This window comes from Oncorhynchus keta, chromosome 23 (genome assembly GCF_023373465.1).
Source record: "Oncorhynchus keta strain PuntledgeMale-10-30-2019 chromosome 23, Oket_V2, whole genome shotgun sequence".
NCBI classification, from domain to species: Eukaryota; Metazoa; Chordata; class Actinopteri; order Salmoniformes; family Salmonidae; genus Oncorhynchus; species Oncorhynchus keta.
Window position 1 is genome coordinate 21,934,130 of NC_068443.1, and position 13,349 is coordinate 21,947,478.

Below are 13,349 nucleotides of genomic sequence, written 5' to 3' on the forward strand. Positions count from 1 at the left end.
ACATCTCCAATCCAAAGTTAAATCTAGAATTGGCTTCCTATTCCGCAACAAAGCATCCTTCACTCATGCTGCCAGACATACCCTTGTAAAACTGACCATCCTACCAATCCTCGACTTAGGCGATGTCATTTACAAAATAGCCTCCAATACCCTACTCAACAAATTGGATGCAGTCTATCACAGTGCCATCTGTTTTGTCACCAAAGCCCCATATACTACCCACCATTGCGACCTGTACGCTTTCGTTGGCTGTCCCTCGCTTCATACTCGTCGCCAAACCCACTGGCTCCATGTCATCTACAAGACCCTGCTAGGTAAAGTCCCCCCTTATCTCAGCTCGCTGGTCACCATAGCATCTCCCACCTGTAGCACACGCTCCAGCAGGTATATCTCTCTGGTCACCCCCAAAACCAATTCTTTCTTTGGCCACCTCTCCTTCCAGTTCTCTGCTGTCAAAGAACGAACTACAAAATCTCTGAAACTGGAAACACTTGTCTCCCTCATTAGCTTTAAGCACCAGCTGTCAGAGCAGCTAACAGATTACTGCACCTGTACATAGCCCACCTATAATTTAGCCCAGACAACCTCTTTCCCTACTGTATTTTTGTATTTATTTTTATTCATTTATTTAGCTCCTTTGTAGCGCATTATTTTTATTTCTACTTTGCACATTCTTCCACTGCAAATCTACCATTCCAGTGTTTTACTTGCTATATTGTATTTCCTTTGCCTCCATGGCCTTTTTTTGCCTTTACCTCCCTTATCTCACCTGATTTGCTCACATTGTATATAGACTTATTTTTCTACTGTATTATTGACTGTATGTTTGTTTTACTCCATGTGTAACTCTGTGTTGTTGTATGTGTCGAACTGCTTTGCTTTATCTTGGCCAGGTCGTAATTGTAAATGAGAACTTGTTCTCAACTTGCCTACCTGGTTAAATAAAGGTGGGGGAAAAAATTATAATCTTGGTCAACTTTCACCCTTCCAGTCTCATGGTGTCTGACCAATTGATTGATTAAGTAAACCTGTGATTGACAGATGCTTCTGCTACCTGCTATCTCTTTCTTAATCTCACCTGTGTCAAGAACAGTGCTGTGAGATTTATGAGGACGTTAGATTACATTCAGGAGCCTTGCCACAGGCCCTAGATCAGATAAGACACCTCCAGTTAACGAACTCAGTCAGGTTCACACACACAGACACACACTCACATTCACATGCATGAACACATGCAGACACACACACACACACACCCACACACACACCCACACACACACACACACGCACACACGCACACACACACACACACACACACACACACACACACACACACACACACACACACACACACACACACACACACACACACCACACACACACGCACACACACACACACGCACGCACGCACGCACGCACGCACGCACGCACACACACACACACACACACACACACACACACACACACACACACTGGTTCACATGTTGGGTTCATGGAATGTGCTTTACGTGCAGTTTAGCCGGACACTCCAACATGAATCAAATTGTTGAATAATGTCAGATTAATGATTAAGCATATAGTTCAGTATGTTCAGGTAAAATGTTTTATTTTATTATATCTGGGTCAGAAGGATGGAATTCTGTTAGAAAATGCTGATGTGTTTGGAGACATGATTAAATGCTTGTATCCCAGTGTCCCGTACAGTACCAAAATAAAACCCCACACCATTCAGTACCACAGTCAAATAAACAACCCTAATTTGGTTTACAGCAGAACTATACTCTGACTGGCTTCAGCAGTAAATCATAAAATACATATTCCCTCTAATTCCTTTCCTCTGTCTTTAAGTTAGTTTCCAAAGCCAAAGTGGGCTTCAGTCATTTGAAGTATGGACTGTAGTGACCAACCGCCATGGGACCAAACATAAACAACTATACTTTGAAGAGATTGAGTGTTTTACACAGGAATGAGGAGGGGATGAATGTATAGAGGACAGGAATGAGGAGCGGGTGAAAGTATGGAGTACAGGAATGAGGAGGGGATGAACGTATAGAGGACAGGAATGAGGAGGGGATGGACGTATAGAGGACAGGAATGAGGAGGGGTGAAAGTATAGAGGACAGGAATGAGGAGGGGATGAACGTATAGAGGACAGGAATGAGGAGGGGTGAAAGTATAGAGGACAGGAATGAGGAGCGGGTGAAAGTATGGAGGACAGGAATGAGGAGGAGGTGAAAGTATAGAGGACAGGAATGAGGAGCGGGTGAAAGTATGGAGTACAGGAATGAGGAGGGGATGAACGTATAGAGGACAGGAATGAGGAGGGGATGGACGTATAGAGGACAGGAATGAGGAGGGGTGAAAGTATAGAGGACAGGAATGAGGAGCGGGTGAAAGTATGGAGGACAGGAATGAGGAGGAGGTGAAAGTATAGAGGACAGGAATGAGGAGCGGGTGAAAGTATGGAGGACAGGAATGAGGAGGGGGTGAAAGTATTTGGGACAGGAATGAGGAGGGGATGAACGTATAGAGGACAGGAATGAGGAGGGGATGAACGTATAGAGGACAGGAATGATGAGGGGGTGAACGTATAGAGGACAGGAATGAGGAGGGGATGAACGTATAGAGGACAGGAATGAGGAGGGGGTGAAAGTATAGAGGACAGGAATGAGGAGGGGATGAACGTATAGAGGACAGGAATGAGGAGCGGGTGAAAGTATTTGGGACAGGAATGAGGAGGGGGTGAAAGTATTTGGGACAGGACTGAGGAGGGGGTGAAATTATTTGGGACAGGAATGAGGAGGGGATGAACGTATAGAGGACAGGAATGAGGAGGGGGTGAAAGTATTTGGCACAGGACTGAGGAGGGGGTGAAAGTATTTGGGACAGGAATGAGGAGGGGATGAACGTATAGAGGACAGGAATGAGGAGGAGGTGAAAGTATAGAGGACAGGAATGAGGAGGGGGTGAAAGTATAGAGGACAGGAATGAGGAGGGGGTGAAAGTATAGAGGACAGGAATGAGGAGGGGGTGAAAGTATAGAGGACAGGAATGAGGAGGGGATGAACATATAGAGGACAGGAATGAGGAGGACGTGAAAGTATTTGGGACAGGAATGAGGAGGGGGTGAAAGTATAGAGGACAGGAATGAGGAGGTGAAAGTATAGAGGACAGAAATGAGGTGGGGATGAACGTATAGAGGACAGGAATGAGGAGTGGGTGAAAGTATAGAGGACAGGAATGAGGAGGGGGTAAAAGTATGGAGGACAGAAATGAGGAGGGGGTGAAAGTATAGAGGACAGAAATGAGGAGCGGGTGAAAGTATAGAGGACAGAAATGAGGAGGAGGTGAAAGTATAGAGGACAGAAATGAGGAGCGGGTGAAAGTATGGAGGACAAAAGTTATGATCGATCAAAAACTGATTTCTCTTCTCCTTTCCTGCTTCCTTCAATAGAAGAGTTGAATTCATTTGAAGAATGAATCATAAGCTTTTCAGTCATTATGGTTGACCAGTTGTACTGTACCAAGTACTGTTTGCCCTATGTGCCAACAACTGTACTGTAATTGTGGACTGTAATTGTGTCGTTAGGCTAATAATACATTAGTGTGATATGGATGTATGTTACATGCATTTCTTTCATAATAAATGTTTTAAGTGTAAGAATATGTATTTATGTAAATATATGGTCATTGTACTTGAGCACAGGTCACACAGGTACATTTGAGCAAAGGCCTAGGGTTTTCCAAAAGATGCAGTTTATTTGGTTTATTACTATCTAGAAACATCTGTTGAGGTTAGAAAAGCCTTTCAAAGTGTTGACTTTATAAGTATTTCAGTAATGTAAACTGTGTCAGCTAATTACCCTGTCCTGTCTAAAAATATCCTCATCTGTAGATCTTGTACCTGCCAAGCAGTAAGTCTGCGTAGTTTCAGCTCAAGGGGTTGTTTGTCTCTCAGTGGTGGAAAACTTACCCAATTGTCATACATGAGTAAAAGTGAAGATAACTTAATAGAAAATGACTCAAGTAAAAGTGAAAGTCAGCCGGTAAAATGCTACTTAAGTAAAAGTCTAAAAGTACTTGGTATTAAATATACTTAAGTATCAAAAGTAAAAGTATAAATAATTTCAAATTGGTCCCAGTCCTACCTTCTTGTGCATATTTGAAATCCTATTTCGTAACCTTTTTAGCAGTATATGGAAACAGGTGCTGTTTTCTTTTATATGATATTGCATTCCAAAACCAAAAGCATTGCTTTTTAAGAAAGCTTTTCAAGACAAGCACTGATCTTTATCTTTATAATCCACTTCTGTATGTATTTGAGCCAAGTGTTCAACTTAGTATTTGTTCCCATTATAATATACAGTAAGTTTTAGCAGGGTCAGTTTACCAGAGCTTTTAAAATGCTTTGATAAAGCGAAATGATGTGAAGATAACAGTAAACAAAGCTCAAGTTCTTTCATGGCCTCCCATGTAAAACGTAGCCATTTTAGAGGGAGCATGCCTCTTGTTGGATGGAAGAAGTTTCTATTTTGGTTATGTAGTCTCCTCACCTTTCAACTATGGTACATGATCAATGCCAAGCAGGTGGCAACAACAATCTATCAAAATCCACAATTGAAATGACACGTGGAGACGGTTATCTACAGGTGAAAAGGAGCTTTGCGTCTGTACATCTCTCAAAGTTAGTCTCCTTCAAATTGAGCAGTCAAAGCTTAGCCTTGCAGTAATACCGCAACATTAGGGTGGCAGGTAGCCTAGTGGTTAGAGTGTTCCCACATAATGGTTGACCCTGGTGATGACTGCACTCTCTGAGGGTGTCTCAGAGGGAGTTGGGATATGAAAAACAAAAATATGACAAATATAAGCACCCACCAACAAAGTCAATAAAAACTCCACCACACAGGGTCAAGGAGTCAAAAGTTAAATGATTAGCGCTCCTCTCTCGTTTTAACGCTGCCATTAAAGAATCAGAGGAATGAGCGCTCGCTGACAATTTACTGCCTTGTCAGTGTGCAATTAGAAAGCAGTTTGTGGAGGCCTCTCAACCTGCAACTGTGTGTAAATAGATGGGGAAGACAGCACGTTGGGAAGATTATATATGGGCACGAACAGCGCCACTGCTTAGGGAGTATGGAGTACATGTATGTAAATGTACTGTAAAGGTTGTTGATTGAAGGGATAGCATATCACAATGCAAAGTGTTATGACTGTGTTGCTGCGTGCGTGTGGTCCTTGATGAATAGGTTAGGTTCCCATTGCAATTTCAAAAAGGGTAGGTTATTGGCTTTGTTCAGATAGATGACTGACATCTTCTCCAGATAATCTAGATGGTTAGTGAGTAAGGTGAAGGGCACTTAGCCATTGGTAATGAGTAGGAATTAAAAATGCATGGGGACTTATCGGAAGAAAGAAAATAAATAATACATGTTTTATTGTCACATACACAGGATAGGTGCAGTGAAATGTGCTGTTATACAGGGTCAGCCATGGTAGCACGGTGCCCCTGGAGCAAATGAGGGTAGATGTTCCACCTTGTCGGCTCAGGTACTCGAACCAGCGACCTTTTGATTACCGGCCCAACGGTCTAACAGCTAGGCTACCTGCCGCTAGGCTACCTCCCCTCCCCCTAACACTCTGGGCTGTTTACACAAGTGAAAAGGTGACAGGTATAATTTTTTTGTGTCTCAAAAGCCAATTAGTCTTTCAGCGCTGAGGGTTCCAGAGCTTTCTGGTTTAATCCAGCCAGCCTAGGGAGAAACAGATCCTCCTCTGCCTGACCTGGAGGGAGCCAGAGTGGAGTGTAGAGGTAGAGAGGTGGAGGGTAGCAGGGGGTGCTGGAGGGCACTGTGGTATGGCGGTTAAGCGGTACATCTCGTGCAAGCCCTCTGCGTGAGTACGGTGTTTGGCTCCTCTTTCGTGTTTAGACAGAAAGAAAAAGGGGGGAAGGGGTGGAACCACTTCCAAGAAGGCAACAGCACTGTACTGTAGGTGAGCCTGCTGCAGAGTGCAGAGAGAGGGGGAGATCAAAGTTACGATTGAGCCTCTCCAGAGAGGAAAAAATCCTCACTGTTGAATGGGGGCAGCGTCATAACATGGTGAGCGATAACAGACAGCTAAAGCGTTTAGAATGGGGATCAATCCTTCCCCTCTCTTTATTCTTCTATAGGCCTTGGGTGGTGGTGGTGTTGTGGCCCTTGTGGAGGGAGGGCTAGAGTGTGAAGGGCCAGACCAGAGAGAGATAGATCTGTGTAAGCTGTTACTGACAGACTCTGGCTACATTAACAGCTGGGCTATGAGAACTAACAAGCCCACACCATAGTCGAGGGAGGGATCAGATAAACATCTCATTGCAGATCCACCCCACACACCAACCAATAACGTCAAACTAGGTAGTCTTGGAGCGGAGGCTAGATAAAGCCCAGCTCTGCTGGTTGTGTTTCATGAGTTTGAGAGGAACAAAACGTTATATTGTCAAATACAGTATATCTCTGACATGATAAGCAAGTCCAACATATCATATCCTAGCAATAACATAATATGTTATTCATAAAGACATTCTCAGTGCACACCTGACACAGGTAACGAAGAATAGTAGGCATTGGATGATCCTTAAACATTGTTGATTAAAAACTTGATAGACAGTTATGTCAGATACAGTTGCTACCTCATCTTTCACAAGATACACTAGGTTCACTGTCACCTGTGGATAACCTTACTTCACTCCCTCCCAACTTTAATTGACAGTCTTGATACATTTTTTGTTGCCATCTGTTTGGCAGGCTGTGTACCCAAGCCCTGAGGAGAGGTAGAGAGGAGACCACAAAACCAAAATAGAAACAAGTTGAACGTAAACAGGCCAGGACCTGCTCTTCGTCTGGCTTTGACTGCTATTTATGGTCTCATGGCATAGTGGCAGATGTATAATTATTTGTGTGTGAATTCGAACAGTTATTTTGACCATGAGAAGTTGACCGAAGCACTCTTAAGGTTATGGTACAACAGTTTCCATTGCACAAAAGCAGCAGACAGTTATCAGAAAGTTGTGAGAATGGGGACAGTCAGGCTTTGCAATCGACACTTAATTTATCACTTGATAACATATCAACATTTCCATTGGATTTTCCCTTGCCCTCTTGTACAATTTACATTTGAATCTCTAAAGCTTCCCCCTTTTTTTCCCCAGTACAGTGAACCTCTCATGCTATAGCCTCTGGCAGGACAGAGTCAAGAATCAAACGGGGACTTTTTTCACGAGCGTTGGTTGGTTGTTGCTTGTTTTCATGTTACTGGTCAGATGCCGTTGATGCCACTTTGACGACAGTTGCAGAGAACAGTGTTGAGCGTGCAGTTGACCTGTGGATAACCCCTAATTATAGCTGAACAATTGACTCTTATTTCCTGCTCCAATGGTGATAACCGATACAATGCCAATTATATTCAAACTGACGGGCAGCGGAATCAAATGCAAAATGGTACCGGTGTCTATACAGACAGATGCTTGTCAAGACGACCTATAGGAACATCGGTGGTGCTGTTGATGAGGGGAATGTAGCCCACATTGTCTTCAGTTAGTACTCAATGCAAAGTATTTTGACACCAACTAGTCTGTTATGAACATTTGCATATTATTCACCATAAAGAACTGGGAGCCCTGCCACAGACAGTAGCGACTATGTCAACTGTGTCAACTGTCAATCACTGAAGTGTTTCACTGTGCAGTGTTGTGAATTCAAGGCCAGAGAAAGCCATCCATTTTCACACCATACATCTTCCTTCCTCCAAGTGCTACACAATCAGATGAACCTCTTCACCTTTGTTTGTGTAACCAGACTAACCTCATGTTGTCTCCAATGTCTGGAAGGCAGCCAAGGAATGTCAGGCTTTTAATCTCTTCTCTGATAGTTACCCCGAACTACATTTACTTATAGTTCTGTTAGTGTACATCTGGGATGTATTTGATGTCATGAACACTGGCAGTTCGCCCACACTGACTGTCTATGGTTATGGAATGATCCATTATCTGAGAAGTTGACGGTAGGCCATGGTCTGATGCTCTGTGCCCAATACAGAATCACTGTGTGGGATCTGAAAGATGGCTTGGGATAGCCCATTTTCTGTGATCTGATTTGATTTTGAATACTTACAGTGCATGTAGTTGACACTCACAGCATAACATCCATACTGTATCTATCATGTAAAGAGCTGAAAGATGCACGGTGATCTTTATTAATCATTTATTGAGTCCAATAGTGATGTAAGATTTAACACGTAGGGACGGTTTCCTAGACACAGATAAAGCATAGCCCCTGACTCAAAATCATGCTTAATGGAGATTCTCCAGTGAAAGTGCTATTTAGTCCAGGACAAGTTAATCTGTGTCTGGGAAACCAGCCCCTAAAGTTGGACTGGCTGAAAACACACCTTCTTCTCAACTTCAACTGACACACCACCTCTGTCTCCATTAGTGTGGCTGTGATTTATATTATGTCTGTGCAAACAAAGGTCCTGACCCCGACACATCGCGTGTATTCACCTGAGAAAAGGACTATTTACAGTGAGGCTGTTAAAAATTATTTGAAAGGTGTTAGCAAGGCTTAGCCTGCCTCAGCGGTGCTCAACTTGTTTGGCCTGTAAAAGTCATTCTGCTCCAGGCCTCTTTCCTCCGTGCAGACGAAGAGAGGGAAAGAGAGAGAAAAAACAGCCCTGTGATGGGATCCCCCTTCAGGTGAAGTGCTTTGCTTAGATAATATCACCGTGCCTACATCTACAGAACCTGTTTGGGTTATTTTCAAATAAGAGAAAAGGAGAGGGGGTGAGGAGCAGGGAGGGGGAGGGAAAACTGAGCGCGTCAACAACAAAGGAGACCTGCGTGCAAACAGAAGGAGGAACTCCCTTTAGGTGAGTGCCTGGAAACATGGGCTTTGCACGAAACCCTTTATACAGGTTGACTGGAGAACACACCTTTTTTTTGGAGGACAGGCAGTTGTCATTTTATAAGTCTGATTTTAATCTCAGTAGTTTCACTGAGAATCATAATGATTATGATAATGATTATAATGACTTCAAGTTTTTGTTTGGTTGCTATACAGTAGTAGTTGAGGTTGTTGTCATTGGTAAGCACTTTGTCCTTTGAACTTGGTTGACCACTGTCACTAAGAATTGTTGTTTATTTTTTTATTTAACCGTTATTTAAGTAGGCAAGTCAGTTAAGAAAAAAATCTTATTTACAATGACGGCCTGCACCGGCCAAACCCGGACGATGCTGGTCCAATTGTGCAACGCCCTGTGACTCCCAATCACGACCGGTTGTGATCCAGAAACACCACCAGAATGATTAGATCACAAACCTTCAATTCTATGACCACTATTTTGCATTGTGACTTTGTCTATGTGTTCGTATGTGTTTATGTTTCATTGTATGTATGTAAATGAGTTAGTGGCCATTTAATTAATGACTCTTTTGATCTATAACAGAAATCAAAGTTAGGCCTGTTACTGGTGGTGTGGTCCTTGCAGGCACCATAAACAGATCTCCCAGGTGGTCTGGGTGTGTGTGTGTGTGTGTGTGTGTCTGTGTCTGTATATAATGTGAGAGGGTGTGAGGAGGCAGTCTGTGTGCGGGGGACAGCCAGGCTCTTATTGATGGTGGTGCGCTCAGCGGAGCCAAATCCAAACTGACAGCTGAGTTTAATGATATTTATTTCCAGGCCACGCACTCCCAGACCTGTTCTGGATCTGGAGCTGTGCTAGGGGCCTGAGCTCAGCACAATGTGCATGCGGCGTCTAGTCTTGTGTATGTTTGCCTCTGTGTCTGTGTTGGGGCTAATGTTTATGCCATGTGTGATTTGTGTGTGTATGTGGTTGTGTATGTTTGAATGTTTGTGCGCGTGTTCTCGTTTGAAGCTTGCATGTGTGTATGTCCGTGTGTGTGTATGTGCATTTGTGTGCTTTTTTGATATGTACATGTGTGTGTGTATCTGCACGTCTCTAGGTGTGTGTACAATACGTGCATCCGTGTGTCTCCGTTGGTACAGTATGTTTACCCTCCCCTCTATGTTTCTGTATGCTGTACAAGAGCGTGAATCAATTCACTACATGAATGTACCCAGACTGTCCTCTACATAAACTACCCTGCTAAATGATCCTGCTATTTACTCTCTGTTCCACACCCTGTCCATCTTCTATTCCTGGGCCAGGCCTTCCAGCAGAGCTCCCTTTGACACCACTCTGTTCAAGATCTCCACAGTTAACCCAGACATAACACGTCCTCCTCATCCACCACCACCACCCTGCCATGCTTCATTGCATTGGAACCACACTGACTGAAGCAGCGTTGGTTGAGTGCAATATTCTTCGTTTCTGGTCCTGGGAACCCACAGGGTGTGCAGGGTTTTGTTCCGTCCCACTACTAACACACCCAAACAGAATCCTGCGCAGCCTGTGGGTCCCCAGGTGTTCAGAGTATCACTGTCATGTTTGTCACTTTCATTCAAGGAAATGATATCAGAGCTCCAGTCACAGTAAACCATTGGTACACAATAGCCTCACCTGTTATCTTGTTTATCATTTTACCTATACAGGACATTATGCTTTATGGTGAGTTATAGGGTATACGTTTACAAAGCAGTCAATGATGGGAGAGTATCACGCATTGGTATCACACAGCAATTAAGTTACATCAGAGGTCATGTAATGTCACTATTATAATTGCCGACTTCATGGATTAATGTGTGTAGGTGTAGTCCAACATAGGCCCTTTTAGCTCTGATGTGATGCAAAACGTCTTTCAGCCTCATTAAACAGGTTTTTCCTTCCTCACAACCCACACCACTCATTGTTTCCATTGGTGGATTTCAATATCTCATTGACTAGATCATTTCATTTAGCTAGACAAGTAGCTAATGGAACTAGCATCTAATTGTAGAAACTAAAGCTAGTCTACTCTGCCCACAGACTTGTATCATTAAACAATATTGTAACCAGGGGTTGGAACCCACATTATTTTCCAATCGTTTCGGTCTGAACAGTACCATCATTTTTTTTGTTCTGTTCCACTGTTCTGACCAGCAAAATAAAGTTCTGAAGTGGTTCAAACCCAGAAAAGGTCATGGTTAATTCCTTTCTGTTCCTTTTTAAATCACTGAAATCCTTTTTTGTTGTTGTTTTGCTATGGGGAGGGGAGGCGGGCAAGCTGTAGTTATTTACATGCATGGGACAGACAAGTGTAGTGTGTAAAACGAGAGAGTGGGTGGAGGAGGAGCTTGGCTTGAAGTACTTGGCATCTTGTTATGACATGCATAATCTGAATTAGGCCCAAAGAATTATACTTACGGAGGAGCGGCTTCTATGAAGGAACTAATTTAGAATGTCTTTGAAATTCAGAGAGTTGGCTTAACGTTGGACCAGAGCTAGCTAGCTAGCTAACAAACTTGTGTGTGCAGAGCGGCATCAGAATAACATTTAAAAAAACGTCTTATTTATTTGTAGTAAATAAAACCAATGTGAAACGTGATAACTATAGTATCATTAACTATCATTGAAAAAGTGAATCCATTATTCTCTAATAAATTATTTCTGAGTCATGCTTGTAATGTCAGTAGGCTACAGTAAACTGCGCATTATGCCCTAAATATATTCTACCATGCCCAGAAATCTGCTCCTTTTATTCTTTGTCCCAAACGCTCTAGGCGACCAGTTTTGATAGCCTTTAGCCGCACCCTCATACTACTCCTCCTTTGTTCCGTGGGTGATGTGTAGGTAAACCCAGGCCCTGCATGTCTCCAGGCACCCTCATTGGTTGACTTCTGTAATCGAAAAAGCCTTGGTTTCATGCATGTCAACATCAGAAGCCTCCTTCCTAAGTTTGTTTTACTCACTGCTTTAGCACACTCTAGCAACTCTGATGTCCTTGCCGTGTCGGAATCCTGGCTTAGGAAGGCCACCAAAAATTCTGAGATTTCCATACTCAACTATAACATTTTCCGTCAAGATAGAAGGGGGAGGAGTTGCAATCTACTGCAGAGATGATAGCCTGCAAAGTAATGTCATACTTTCCAGGTCCCTACCCAAACAGTTCGAACTACTAATTTTAAAAATTACTCTCTCCAGAAATGTCTCTCACTGTTGCCGCCTGCTACCGACCCCCCTCAGCTCCCAGCTGTGCCCTGGACACCATTTGTGAATTGATCACCCCCCATCTAGCTTCAGAGTTTGTTCTGTTTAGGTGACCTAAACTGGGATATGCTTAACACCCCGACAGTCCTACAATCTAAGCTAGATGCCCTCAATCTCACACAAATCATCAAGGAACCCAACAGGTACAACCCTACATCTGTAAACAAGGGCACCCTCATAGACGTTATCCTGACCAACTGGCCCTCCAAATACACCTCCACTGTCTTCAATCAGGATGTCAGCGATCACTGCCTCATTGCCTGTATCCGCTATGGGTCCGCAGTCAAACGACCACCCCTCATCACTGTCAAACGCTCCATAAAACACTTCTGCGAGCAAGCCTTTCTAATCGACCTGGCCCGGGTATCCTGGAAGGATATTGACCTCATCCCGTCAGTTGAGGATGCCTGGTCATTCTTTAAAAGTAACTTCCTCACCATCTTAGATAAGCATGCTCCGTTCAAAAAATGTAGAACTAAGAACAGATATAGCCCTTGGTTCACTTCAGACCTGACTACCCTCGACCAGCACAAAAACATCCTGTGGCGGACTGCAATAGTATTGAATAGTCCCCGCGATATGCAACTGTTCAGGGAAGTCAGGAACCAATAAACGCAGTCAGTCAGGAAAGCAAAGGCCAGCTTTTTCAAGCAGAAATTTGCATCCTGTAGCTCTAACTCCAAAAAGTTCTGGGACACTGTAAAGTCCATGGAGAACAAGAGCACCTCCTCCCAGCTGCCCACTGCACTGAGGCTAGGTAACACGGTCACCACCGATAAATCCATGATAATCGAAAACTGCAACAAGCATTTCTCAACGGCTGGCCATGCCTTCCTCCTGGCTACTCCAACCTCGGCCATCAGCTCCGGCCCCCCCCGCAGCTACTCGCCCAAGCCTCCCCACCTTCTCCTTTACCCAAATCCAGATAGCAGATGTTCTGAAAGAGCTGCAAAACCTGGACCCGTACAAATCAGCGTGTCTTGACAATCTGGACCCTCTATTTCTGAAACTATCCGCTGCCATTGTCGCAACCCCTATTACCAGCCTGTTTCTCTTTCATATCGTCTGAGATCCCCAAGGATTGGAAAGCTGCCGCAGTCATCCCCCTCTTCAAAGGGGGAGACACCCTGGACCCAAACTGTTACAGACCTATATCCATCCTGTCCTGCCTG